General features: G+C 43.3%; 1 non-coding gene across 1 annotated transcript; it reads left to right on the top strand.

Moving 5' to 3' along the window:
- Positions 1-11,418: 11,418 nt before the first annotated feature.
- On the top strand, positions 11,419-11,494 carry TRNAA-AGC (transfer RNA alanine (anticodon AGC)). Its single transcript has one exon. It is a non-coding gene; the product is annotated as a tRNA-Ala (tRNA).
- Positions 11,495-12,159: the final 665 nt, after the last annotated feature.

Below are 12,159 nucleotides of genomic sequence, written 5' to 3'. Positions count from 1 at the left end.
GTGAAAGTGTTGTTTTGGGCTTTGGGTGTTGCAAAACATAATGTCTTATGCCACCATAAACATTTTTTATTTATCATGGGACATTTTCTAACTCAAGATACCCTGGAATTTGACTTAGGGTAGAAATATATCCCAGAATACAATTATTATGTTTTTTTTAGAGTGCTACCTTAAAAAGCAGGTGTTTTCCTTGGATGTCCCAGTCTTGCTGGGGGGAGATCTGTGTGATTTGTCTCTCTGCTGTTCTAACCTTGCACATCTTGCCTGCCTCATCCTAAAGACAAACATGTTCATTTTACTCAAATGTTCTAACCTGGATCACAAATGCTTGGCACATGCGCACAACACCACTTCGGAACTATAGAGTTCAGTCCAGTAGCATATCAATCTGATGAATGCTATCAATGTGCAGGTGCACAATCAGTGCATATACTCAAACTGTGTGTATGTGTGTAAAGTGCCATCAAATCACAGCCAACTTATGGTGACCACAGCAAGGGGCTTTCAAGGCAAGCGAGAAGCAATTTGCCTCAATGATCTCCCTTTCAAGTACTGACCCTGCTTAGCTTCCAAGATCTGATGAGAATGGGCTATATTCCATGCCGCCTTCCTTCCCATACTCAAACTGTAGCTGATTTTAAATAAACCATGACCTGCCCATGATAACTCTGGGAAATATGCAATCTCTGCAGGTCAGACAATGCAGAGGATGCATTAACAGTGGCAGTTATCCAGCCAGCTGCAAAGCCGAATGCCCCCAACTGTGCAGAAGCAAAATTGCTTGAAACCTTGCTCATTTTAACTTCAGGAAGAAAATGTAAAAATGTAAAAAATTCTTGGTTTACAATCACCAAATAATTCATGCATTAAGAAAGGACTATTTACAAGGATCCAAACAAAGAAAATTGACTGAATTTGAAACTTTGATTACGAAAAATCAGGACCACCTTTTGTCAAATATATATAAAATATTGTTGGCTATAGACACCACATCAGAACAAGTAAAGACATGTATGGTGAAGTGGATGCAAACCTTTGGGGAGATGATTCCAATGCAAATTTGGGGAAAACTGTGGAAAACAGATATTAAATTCTCAAGATCACAAGCAGTAAGAGAATTGGTATAAAATGTTTTTTAGATGTCATTATGCTCCGAAAGACCTGCAGAAGATGTACAAAGCAAACCAGGCTAACTGTTGGAAGTGTTCAGAAACAGAAGGAACATATTTCCATCAATGGTGGATATGTAAAAAAATTCAAGCTTTTTGAAAAGTCATACATAAAGAAATACAAGAGATGTTGAAAACGAGCTTTCAATTGGAAGCTAAATATTTTTTAATTGGGAATAACTCCAACTCAAATACCTGTAAAGTATAAAGAACTTTATCAATATGCAATGACAGCTGCGAGACTGTTAATAGCACAGAAATGGAAGGACAAGGAGACACCTGACTTAAAGATGTGGATTACAAAAATGCATGAATACGCAATGATGGCAAGACTTTTGGCCATATTGCATTATGAGATGACCAAAGAACACACACAAAGATGGCGGCCTTTTTATGAAAGATACTGATGTTCTGATGTTCAGAAATATGTTTATTAGACAGAGTTATTAAGAACAAGAATTGATGTAGTATAAGAAAATTGTATTAGATTTAGGAAATAAGGCCATTAATAGATTAGAGAGACATTCTATGTAGATGATGAAACAGTCCGTGTGCCGGTGAAAAACAGTGAATGTAATTCTATTTTCCTTTCCCTAATTTCCCCTTTTTTCTTTGTATTTTGAAAACTATAATTAAAAAAATTTTTTTTAAAGAAACCTTGCTTATTTTAAAATAAAAAAAAATACAAAGAAAGAATGCACAGGTTGGGGGTAACTACAGGGAAAACCTGGCAATTTGAGCAGGGTAAATTCAATTTCCAAACATATTGTTTGCTAAGGTTACAACTATGTATGGGTGTGAAAGCTGGACAGTGAAGAAAGCTGATAGGAAGAAAATAGATTCCTTTGAAATGTGTTGTTGGAGGAGAGTGTTACGGATTCCGTGGACTGCTAAAAAAACAAATCAGTGGGTTATAGATCAAATCAAGCCTGAACTGACCCTGGAAGCGAAAATGACTAAATTGAGGCTATCGTATTTTGGTCACGTCATGAGACGACAAGAGTCACTGGAAAAGACAGTCATGCTAGGAAAAGTTGAGGGCAGCAGGAAAACAGGGAGACCCGACAAAAGATGGATGGACTCAATAAAGGAAGCCACAGCCTTCAATTTGCGAGATCTGAGCAAGGCTGTCAAAGATAGAACATTTTGGAGGACTTTCATTCATAGGGTCACCATGAGTCGGAAGTGACTTGACGGCACTTAACACACACACACACACACGCAGAGGTTACAACGTCATGAATCAGGACCAATGCAAAATTAACCACCTCCTTTTTCTCTGCCTTTATCTACATTTGAGCAATTATTATCCTATCCATCATGTCCAATTCCACCTCTGTCTTCATATGCTTTCAGACCACATTCTGACAATTGTCCTTCCCTTCCCATGCATTGAATGCCCTTTCTGTGGAGGCTCCAGACCCCAAACCATTTGTGGTTTAGAAATTACAGCCTCCCTTTTCTATATTTACTGGTATGGTCAGGAAAGTTTAGCCAGCCTAAGGTTTCCGCTTTCATTTCATCCTGACACCAGTATTTAGAGACTGAGTTAGCCCTTAAACATGATTTTGCCTCCATCTTTGAAAAAAATTCTCTGACGTTTACATGTCATCTAGCCCCAGACTTCAACCACACCCTGTGGTAGCAGTCAATACATCAAATTACATGCAAAGTAGAAGTTATATCCTCTCACAGTTTTTGAATTAGTGGCCTCTAATGTCACCGCATGTCCCTGACCTTGTTTGTGACTGTTCAGTCTCTTGCTCCATCTTCTTCATTCATCCACAAATGTAGTGTGGAAAAAAATCTATTGATGCATTCAAGACTCTATGGAGTCCCTTGTTCATACCAGAGATGTCCTTCCCCATACCTAGGACTGCCAACCTCCAGGTGGTACCAGGAGATCTCTGCATTACAACTGATCTCCAGGCGACAGAGATCAGTTCACCAGGAGAAAATGCCACTTAGGAAGGAGAACTCAATGGCATTATACCCCATTGAAGTCCCTCCCTTCCCCAAACTCCACCCTGCTCAGGCTCCACCCCCAAAATCTCCAGGTATTTCCCAACCTGGAGCTGGCAACTCTACCCATACCCCAATGAAGTTCAGACTTCCCCTCTAGTTGGTTCACATCTCCTTGAAAAGGGATCCCACCCCATTGTCTGGGAACCTAGGAATGAAGGCGCAAAAGGAGTATGTTGTAGCATGTAGTCAGCAAAGAACAATATGCTAGGGTTCAAAATATGTAGGATTTGAAGGGAGGTGCTCCAGTGACCAAATCCCATTAATTTCAAGATGCCAGTATGCAGTGTTCTATGCTTTCAAAGTCTCTGATAGCTTGGCAGTTATTAATTTCACTCTCTTAATCAACAAGTTGGCCATGTCTCCCATGGCGGAGCAGACCCAAAAAAGATTTCTCAAGATTTTAAAGCTCTTCATTAGCTGCCTGCTACCATTTTTCAAAACCAGCTTGCCATCAAGATGACAATTGGATATGCCATCTGTTCTGCTGCCTCGCCTGTTGGCGAATATGCTTCCGATGAATGAGGGCCTTGTGTTCCATTCTTATTTAAGGGTCTCAGCTGCCAATACAGAAAGAAAAGGTGGGTGAAAGAGACTTCAGAATTTACTTTAGGAAGTCCTTCGATGCTTTGCTCATCCTCCATGTGAAACGTTCCACAAATGCACTTCCAGCAACAATGTCCCCAAAGCCTTAACTGAAATTATCTTTGACGTCACATGCTAACCAAATTCTGTGTTTCTTCCCCCCCCCACCCCGCCTACCAGTAATAAAACTTAGTATTGAAATATCACTGCTCTCTAGGGACAGGGCTAGAAAGAATGAAACCCTCTGCTCTCCCCTCCCCCGCCCAACTGGAGAGTTTGGCACATTTGAAGAGGCACCATTATGCCCTGGGTGTTGTTTGGGAGAAAGTAGGCTTGTTTTGGTCTCATCAAGTATGCACGAAGTTTCTCATGGCCCGCTCCTGGCCAGCTCCTAACAGCACGCTCTGGGCATTAGCAGCTGATGCTGGAATGTGGCATTCCCTTGGCAACTATTAACCCCAAACGGAGGGCAGCCCACCTCTTTCCATTGTGTGGGCCTTGAGTGAAAGATGCTTTGTGGGATGATGTAATGCCATGTATGCAAACTAAGCGAGGGGCTCCAATGGCACGATAATGCAGCCTAGCGGGGCAAGGCTGTCCCGACAAAAGCATGGAGGGGGTTGAGCTTGTTTGCTTGTTGTTGTTTTTCCCTCCTGGAAGTCTTCCATCATCGCAGAGCTGCAGGTGGCAAAAAGGATAGCAGCTTCAACACGGAGTAAGCAAAACGGAACCTCTTGGCTGCCCTGGGGCTACTAAGCAAGGCAAGGAAATGCAGGCTCAATAAAGACCCCGGTTTGCAGGTGCAGACTGCCTTGAGGGCGGTGGAGAGAATCAGGGGTGAAGAGTGAAAAAGGTCTTTGTAGGAAGAAAGGAGTGCTGGATGTGGGTGGCTATTTGAGAGGCAAGGAGGAGGCAGCTGAGACAGAGATTTGGGGGGGGGGCTGTTGGGGAGAAGCCAGAGCACGGGAGCATTAGTGAGGAAGAAGAGAGATTATTCAGAAACGGAGCTATCATGTTGAAATACCTGCTGCTTTTAGAGAGAGTCTACACATTCAAAATAATCACAAGAGACAGCCTTGTTGGGCTGTATTGTTTCAGGCAGAGGGTTAACGTTTCAGTTGTCCTCTGGTCATAGAAAGCCAGCACATCAGGGGAAATGGTTCCAGGCTAGCCCTGATGTTCTGGTTATCCACATGTGTGTGTAAAGTGCCGACAAGTCGCAGCCGACTTATGGCGACCCCTTTTGGGGTTTTCATGGCAAGAGACTAACAAAAGTGGTTTGCCAGTGCCTTCCTCTACACAGCAACCTTGGTATTCCCTGGAGGTCTCCCACCCAAATACTAACCAGGGCTGACCCTGCTTAGCTTCTGAGATCTGACGAGAACAGGCTAGCCTGGGCCATCCAGGTCAGGGGGTTGTCCACATACAGGAAGTTCATTTTTGTAGCATGGGGGAGCTTTCAAATATGCATTTCTCAACCTGCAATCTAAAGGCAATCTAAAGGCCCAATGTACAGCGCCATTATTCTGAATGTACTGGAAGTTTCTGGCTGCCTCTGGAATACACTATTCAGTTGTTCCCCTCTCATGCAATCTCAGGGCAGCTTCTGGTTTTAATATTTTGTGAGCATGGATGTTGCTTAGAATGAGCATGTATCTTTAAATGTAGCATCAATATGCTGATGACACCAAGCTCTATATTTGTTTATCCAGATTGGATGAGGTAGAGGTCTTGAGTCCCTGCCTTACTGCTTTTGTTAAATGGCTAAGACTGAACAAGTTGAAACTAAATCCTGACAAGACAGAGGTAATGCTAGTTGGGAAGGCTTAGGTCTTGAAGGACACTGGGCTTCCCACATTTGATGGGGCTCAGTTGACCCTTCTCAGTTAAGAGCTTATGGGAAGTAGGAGAATCCCCATTATTGCCGGAGAAGCAAGTTAATGCAGCTACACAAAATGGTTTCTTTCATTTGCCTTTAGCCCAGACAATGGTACCCTACTTTGACTTGTGCCAAATGGTGAATTTGAGACTAGGTTGTTGTAATATACTCTACATGCGCCTGCCCTTGAAGTCAACTCAGAATAGGGTTGCCAGGTCCCTCTTCACCACCAACAGGAGGTTTTTGGGGCGGAGCCTGAGGAGGGTGGGGTTTGGGGAGGGGAGGTACTTAATACCTGGAGGTTGGCAATCCTAACTCAGAAGCTCCAGATGACACACAATGTCACAGCTTAGTTACTACATACACACGCCTTTATTGGCATATAGAAAGAAAAACATACATCAGGATAGATCCAAGTACAAATAAATAAAATTGGTTAAAACAATCCCAAATCAGCTCAGTTACTATTAGGGAGCTAGGCAGACTACACGTATTACACCCTTTCTGCAGGTGCTTCATTGGCTCCCTATCAGTTACCAGGTTAAATTCAAGGCACTTGTTATCACAAACAATACCCTCCATGGCCTTGAACCCTTATATCTAGAGGACCACCTCTCCTCCTATGCTTTGCCACACTGAGCATCTGAGCAAAGCCTTCTGCACCTGCAAATGGGTAAGAAACGTGTCCCAAATGGCACAACAGCCATGTCAGTTTCGCACCAAAGACTTCTGTTCAGCAAAGCCAGGAAGCTGGGCTGCTGAGTAAATCACAGGAATTAAACTGGTATGTGTTTTGCTACCCCAAAGCAGCATTAGCAGGGACCTAAATATAAGGATTAACAAAATGACAGAAAGACAGATAGAGGGTAGCTGAGGGATAGTGGCAGGCAGGGAATAGTGGCAGTTGCCCGCCAATCCACCAGGCTTCTCTGGAGCAGGGATCACACATATGTGTGGCCACACGCAACACAATCATGTCACTTCTGGGTTTACCCCCGGAAGCGCCACATTGCCACTGCCCCTTTAGCACTCAAACAGGCAGCAGCGATGCAGCGCTTCCGGGGTGACATGGTCAAGTTGTGTGCAGCCGCACATGCAATTGCCCCAGCCCCGCCCAAAAAAACCTGCTGCTGATGGAGAGGGGGGACCTGGCAACCCTACCTTCAAGGAATACCAGGGGCACAATGCAGAGGCAGGCAATGGCAAACTACCTCTAAACATCTCTTGCCTTGAAATCCCCACCAGGGGTCACCATATGTCAGCTATGACTTGATGGCAAAAAAAAAAAAAAAGGTACATGATTTTGTGATTTTAGGTAATTCCAATGGAAGTAAAAACAATGAGTCTAGTACTTCAGTCTCTGTGAACCGGGAGATAAGGAGTGGTGTGCACTCACCCAGACACCAATGGAAATTAATGAAGCATAAAGTCAATTTGCTGCATTCGCATCCCTTAGAATTCATAAATATAGTAAACATTCCAAATCTGAATAGAGTTATTTCTGAAATTCAGGAATGGTCAGAAGCCTTCCCATCAAAGAATTTACTTTTCGAGGAGAAATGTCATCTGCTTAATCTCTGCATGCTAGGCTGCAGTTTAGGTTAAAGGGGCCCTAAAAAAAATCTAGCAGCCCGGTGCATGACAAATTTAAGCCAATACAGCTGCTTCCTGCTGTTTATTTTGCATTAGTGAAAGAGTGTAAATATGTCCTCCATTCCAGCTCTGTGATACTTTTTTTTCCCATTAATATGGAAGCATGAAAAAGCAGTAGGCAAAGATTCTGCAATTGCTCACGAAAATCTTTGTGTGTGTGTGGGGTGGGGAATACTTCAGATGACCCTAACTGAGCTAGGCCGGTTATATCAGTTTGATATATGACAGGGTGACAAGAGGGTTAACCTTACATTCTCTTCGAAGTTGATGGGATTACCGATGTCGTGGCCGAGACAGTCTGAAACATACAGCGACGGCAGATTGCTTAAGCATGCAGGTTAACACTTTAGCACACAAAGCTTTCCTGTGCCCTGCCTGGTTTTCTTCAGGGGCCTCAGGAGACTGTGGGCTTTATCCCATTTGGGACATGAAAAGCTACAAATTGACCCTCTGTGAGGGATTAGATTGTGGAGTCACATTCCTCGTTTGCAAAGGTATTGGTGGTCCAGGACGGTTGTATTTAAAAATGACAACTATTTCCCCACTGCCACCACCTTTTTACAAGCGGACATAAAAATTGTTAACTTACAAGGTGAACTAATCCTTTGAACCCCTTTTTTAAGGGGAAAAACAGCAATCGCTGACATGTCCACATGTTCAAACAGTTGAGTCTCAGGCTGGGAAAAGTGTGACCCTTTGCCTTGGCAAATCAGCTCTAATTAAAATGACTGGGGATAGATTCTTGCTCCTCTATGCATTGATTTGTGCAGTGGAGAAATCCACTGGGAACTTGGGCTTGTGGGACAGTCATTTAGACATTCATCCCCCAAGGCTGGTTCACACTTTACACTCCAGAATCTGCCTCAGTTGTTGCAGCGTTCAACACTGGAAAGTCTATGTGGGAGATTCAAACAGTAGGAGACACATGGCAGAAACACACCAGATGACACAGATTGGCTCATCTGCCCCTCCATGCCTGAAGTTCAGTCCTGTTTATTATTATTTACAATACTATGTATTTATTTACTACATATGTATGGGGCCACTGGGGAAGGCACTGGCAAACCACTGGTAAACATAGCCTGCCTAGTAAACGTTGGGATGTGACGTCACCCCATGGGTCAGTAATGACCCGGTGCTTGCACAGGAGACTATCTTTACCTTTAAGTGACTCTTCAAAGTCAATTTTTAAAGTTGGTTGCAACTTTGTTTATTTTATTTATTTTAAACATTTTTATGCCGCCTTTCTACTCGATCAGGGTCCACAATGCGGCAAACACAAAAAAAGCATTAAAACATGTGAGCAATTACAAATTATTTTAAAGTAATAATTCAATTAAAACACGTGAACAAACAACACAAGAAGTAGAGCCAGTAACTGTTATTGGGGGTATGCCAGATGAAAGACCAACGTCTTCAGCTTCTGGCAAAAGACATCAATAGACATCAATCTCTTCCTGTTGGCCAGAACACAATAGGCCCTTGACACTGTGTGGATGCAATAGTGCCGGGAAAACACTGCTTCTTTGCTGCCATCACTGCTGTGGAGTAGCTTTCAAATGAGCCCTACCCCATTAGTTCATGCTAACATCAAAGTCAATAAAACAAACATCAGAACTAAAAGTATTGGGGGTTCATATGAGAGAAGCTGTGTGTGTGTGATAAGTGCCTTCAAGTCGTTTCCTACTCATGGCGACCCTATGAATGAGAGTCCTCCAAAATGTCCTATGTTTGACAGCCTTGCTCAGATCTTGCAAATAGAAGGCTGTGGCTTCCTTTATTGAGTCAATCCATCTCTTGTTGATGAGAGAAGCTAGTCCCTGGAATACTTTGAGCCTAAACCACCTTATGTTTCAAAGATCAAGACCAGCACCTTGAATGGAGTACATATTGGCAGCTGCTGGAGTTGGAGTGTGTGTGTGTAAAGTGCTGTCAAGTTGCAGCTGACTTATGTCAAGCTCATAGGGTTTTTCAAGACAAGAGATGAACAGAGGCAATGTGCCATTGCCTGCCTCTGTATAACAATCCTGGATTTCCTTGGTAGTCTCCCATCCAAGGCCCAACCCTGCTTAACTTTTGAGATCTGACAAGATCACGCTAGCCTGGGCCATCCAGGTCAGGTAAGATAGGTGTAATCAGCCAAAACCTGGCCAGCAGCATTTTCAACTAATTGATGTTTCTAGTCAGCGTTCAAGGGGAACCACGTGAACAATGCAATGGTCCAACCTGAAAGTTACCAATGTCAAGTTTTTATGGGAACAACCCTAAACAGGTCTACTCAGGTGTAGTCCTACGTTATTCAGTGAGACTTACTCCCAGAAAAGTGTCTTTAGAACTGCAGCCTATGTGCCAATAGTAAATGAAGTTGGGTAACCATTCTGGGACACAGCAACTGTCTGGAAAATAAAGCAGAATCCTAGTGGCACCTTAAATACTAACCAAGTTTATTCTAGCATAAGCTTTTATGAGTGAGAGCTCACTTCATCAGATCCATAATACATTAATTGGAAGTATTTACAATCAAAGCTGCAGATGAGGCAGGGTGGCGGAAAGAGTTGTTACAGATAGACCAGCTTAAAACAATAACCAATCAAAGGAATAATAATCGATCCACTCAGAGGGCATGAGTGCTATTCCCAACTGTTGATAGACAGGCAAAGTAAGATTATCATAAAATAAGAGGAGTGCAGAGTGGACCATGATGTGTAAATGCATGATAAGCAGTTCCAGTTAGAAAAAGATAGAGCTGTAGTTAAACATCTGTAAGAGGTGAGATCTGCTAAGATAATTAGCACCTACAGTTAATAATGACAGGTCTTAGTTAAGACCTGTTTTCTTGATGAATGCTAATTCAGCAATTTCCTGTTGCATTCTCCCTTTGAAGTTTTTCTCTAGGAGAAAAAGGTTTTTAGATCAATCAGCCCAGGAAGATTAAAATGTTCACCCACTGGTTTCTGAATATTGTACTTTTTAATGTCATAGGGGTGTCAGTTTATTCTTTTGCACAAGGAATGACCTGTTTGGCCAATGTAGGAAGCAGAGGGACAATGTTGATACACAACATATATTAAGTTGGAGTATGAACAAGTGAATGAGCCCAAGGTGTTAAAGCTGATGTCATTGGGTCTTGTGATTGTACTACATTAGAGCAACGATGACAGTTCACCTGGAGAAAATGATCGCTTTGGCAATTGGACTCTATGGCACTGAAGTCCCTCCCCAAACCCCACCCTCCTCAGGCCCCACCCCAAAACCCTCCCGCCGGTGGCAAAGAGAGACCTGGCAACCCTAAAGCTCAGTGATTCCCCCCATCAGTCTCCCCTCCCCCAGGCAAGGTGGTAGACAGCAACAAATAAGGTGGTGCCAAGTCCCTAATATAGTGCTATGCTCTGCGTGATTTTTGTTTGCTCAAAGCACCAATTATTCATTTATTTATTAACTATACTCCACCTTTCTCACTTAGACTCAAGATAGATTACAAAAATTTTTAAATTTAAATTTAAAAAAATGGGGAAATCATAAAGTAACGAAAACACAAGCATGGCATCCGTTTTGAGAGTCACCATTTGTGTAGCATAGGGTTGTCAACCTCCAAGTGGTGGTTGGAGATCTGCTATGACAGCTGATCTCCAGTTGACATAAATCAGTTCCCCTGGAGAAAATGGCCACTTTGGCAATTGGGTCTCTATGATATTGAAGTCCCTCCCCTCTCCAAAGTCCCTCTCCTCTCCCCTCCCACCCTCCTCAGGCTCCATCCCACATATTGCAATCTTGTGGCTCTTTAAAGACAAACAAATTCATCGTGGCATAAGTGCAAACTTGGCCTCAATACAAGGTTGGGCGTGGGAATAGCTAGCTGCTTTACTACAGATTGCAATTGTCCCTCCTTGCAGGTTTATGCACACTATTCACCTTTCTTTGCCAATTAATCAATAGTTCAGAAGGGTCCACATATACTCTTTTGACAGGATCTTTTTTTTTTTATTTCTGTGTTGCAATGTGAGGAACACACATGCATATGCTGGGCCTTCTGGCCATGCTTTATGATAATATTCCCTACTAGGGTTGCCAGGTCCCCCCTCTCCATTGGAGGGAGGTTCGTTACTTTAAGGAAGGGGCTGTGGCTCAGTGGTAGAGCATCTGCTTAGCAAGCAGAAGGTCCCAGGTTCAATCCCTGGCCTCTCCAGTTAAAGGGACTAGGCAAGTAAGTGATGTGCTTGAGACCCTGGAGAGCCACTGCCAGTCTGAGTAGACAATACTGACTTTGATGGACCAAGGCCCTGATTCAGTATAAGGCAGCTTCATGTGTTCAGGATTTCCCCATTTTTTAAAACCTCTCCAGTTAAAGGGACTAGGCAAGTAGGTGATGCGAAAGACCTCTACCTTGAGACTTGGAGAGCCACTGCCGGTCTGAGTAGACAGTACTGACTTTGATGGACCAAGGGTCTGATTCATTACAAGGCACCTTCATGTGTTCATTACATTTACCCAAAAAAGCAGGTTCAAGCTCATGAAAGTTTCTGCTTCCCTTGGCCAGATAGCAGTATCTTCTCCACAACAGAATAAAAGAACAAAATCCATCCTTATAATTGGAGACACCCCAAATTTTGGGGGTCTGAGTTCTATAGCAGCTGTGGCAATGCAACGGAAGTGACATAATCATGTTGCGTGCAGGAGTGCTAGCGATCCCTGCTCCGGAGCAGCCAGGTGGATTGGCAGGCAATTGCCCGCCAAAACCACCCACCTGGCAACTCTATCCCCTACCATTGTCTTTGTTTGCATGGTGTATTATTACTGACTGTAATATTATTGGGGAGGGGCTATGGCTCAGTGGTAGAGTATGTGCTTGGC

Source organism: Euleptes europaea, chromosome 7, assembly GCF_029931775.1.
Source record: "Euleptes europaea isolate rEulEur1 chromosome 7, rEulEur1.hap1, whole genome shotgun sequence".
Lineage (NCBI taxonomy): Eukaryota > Metazoa > Chordata > Lepidosauria > Squamata > Sphaerodactylidae > Euleptes > Euleptes europaea.
The sequence above is the reverse complement of the archived record's forward strand: the minus strand, read 5'-3'. Positions and strand labels throughout refer to the sequence as shown.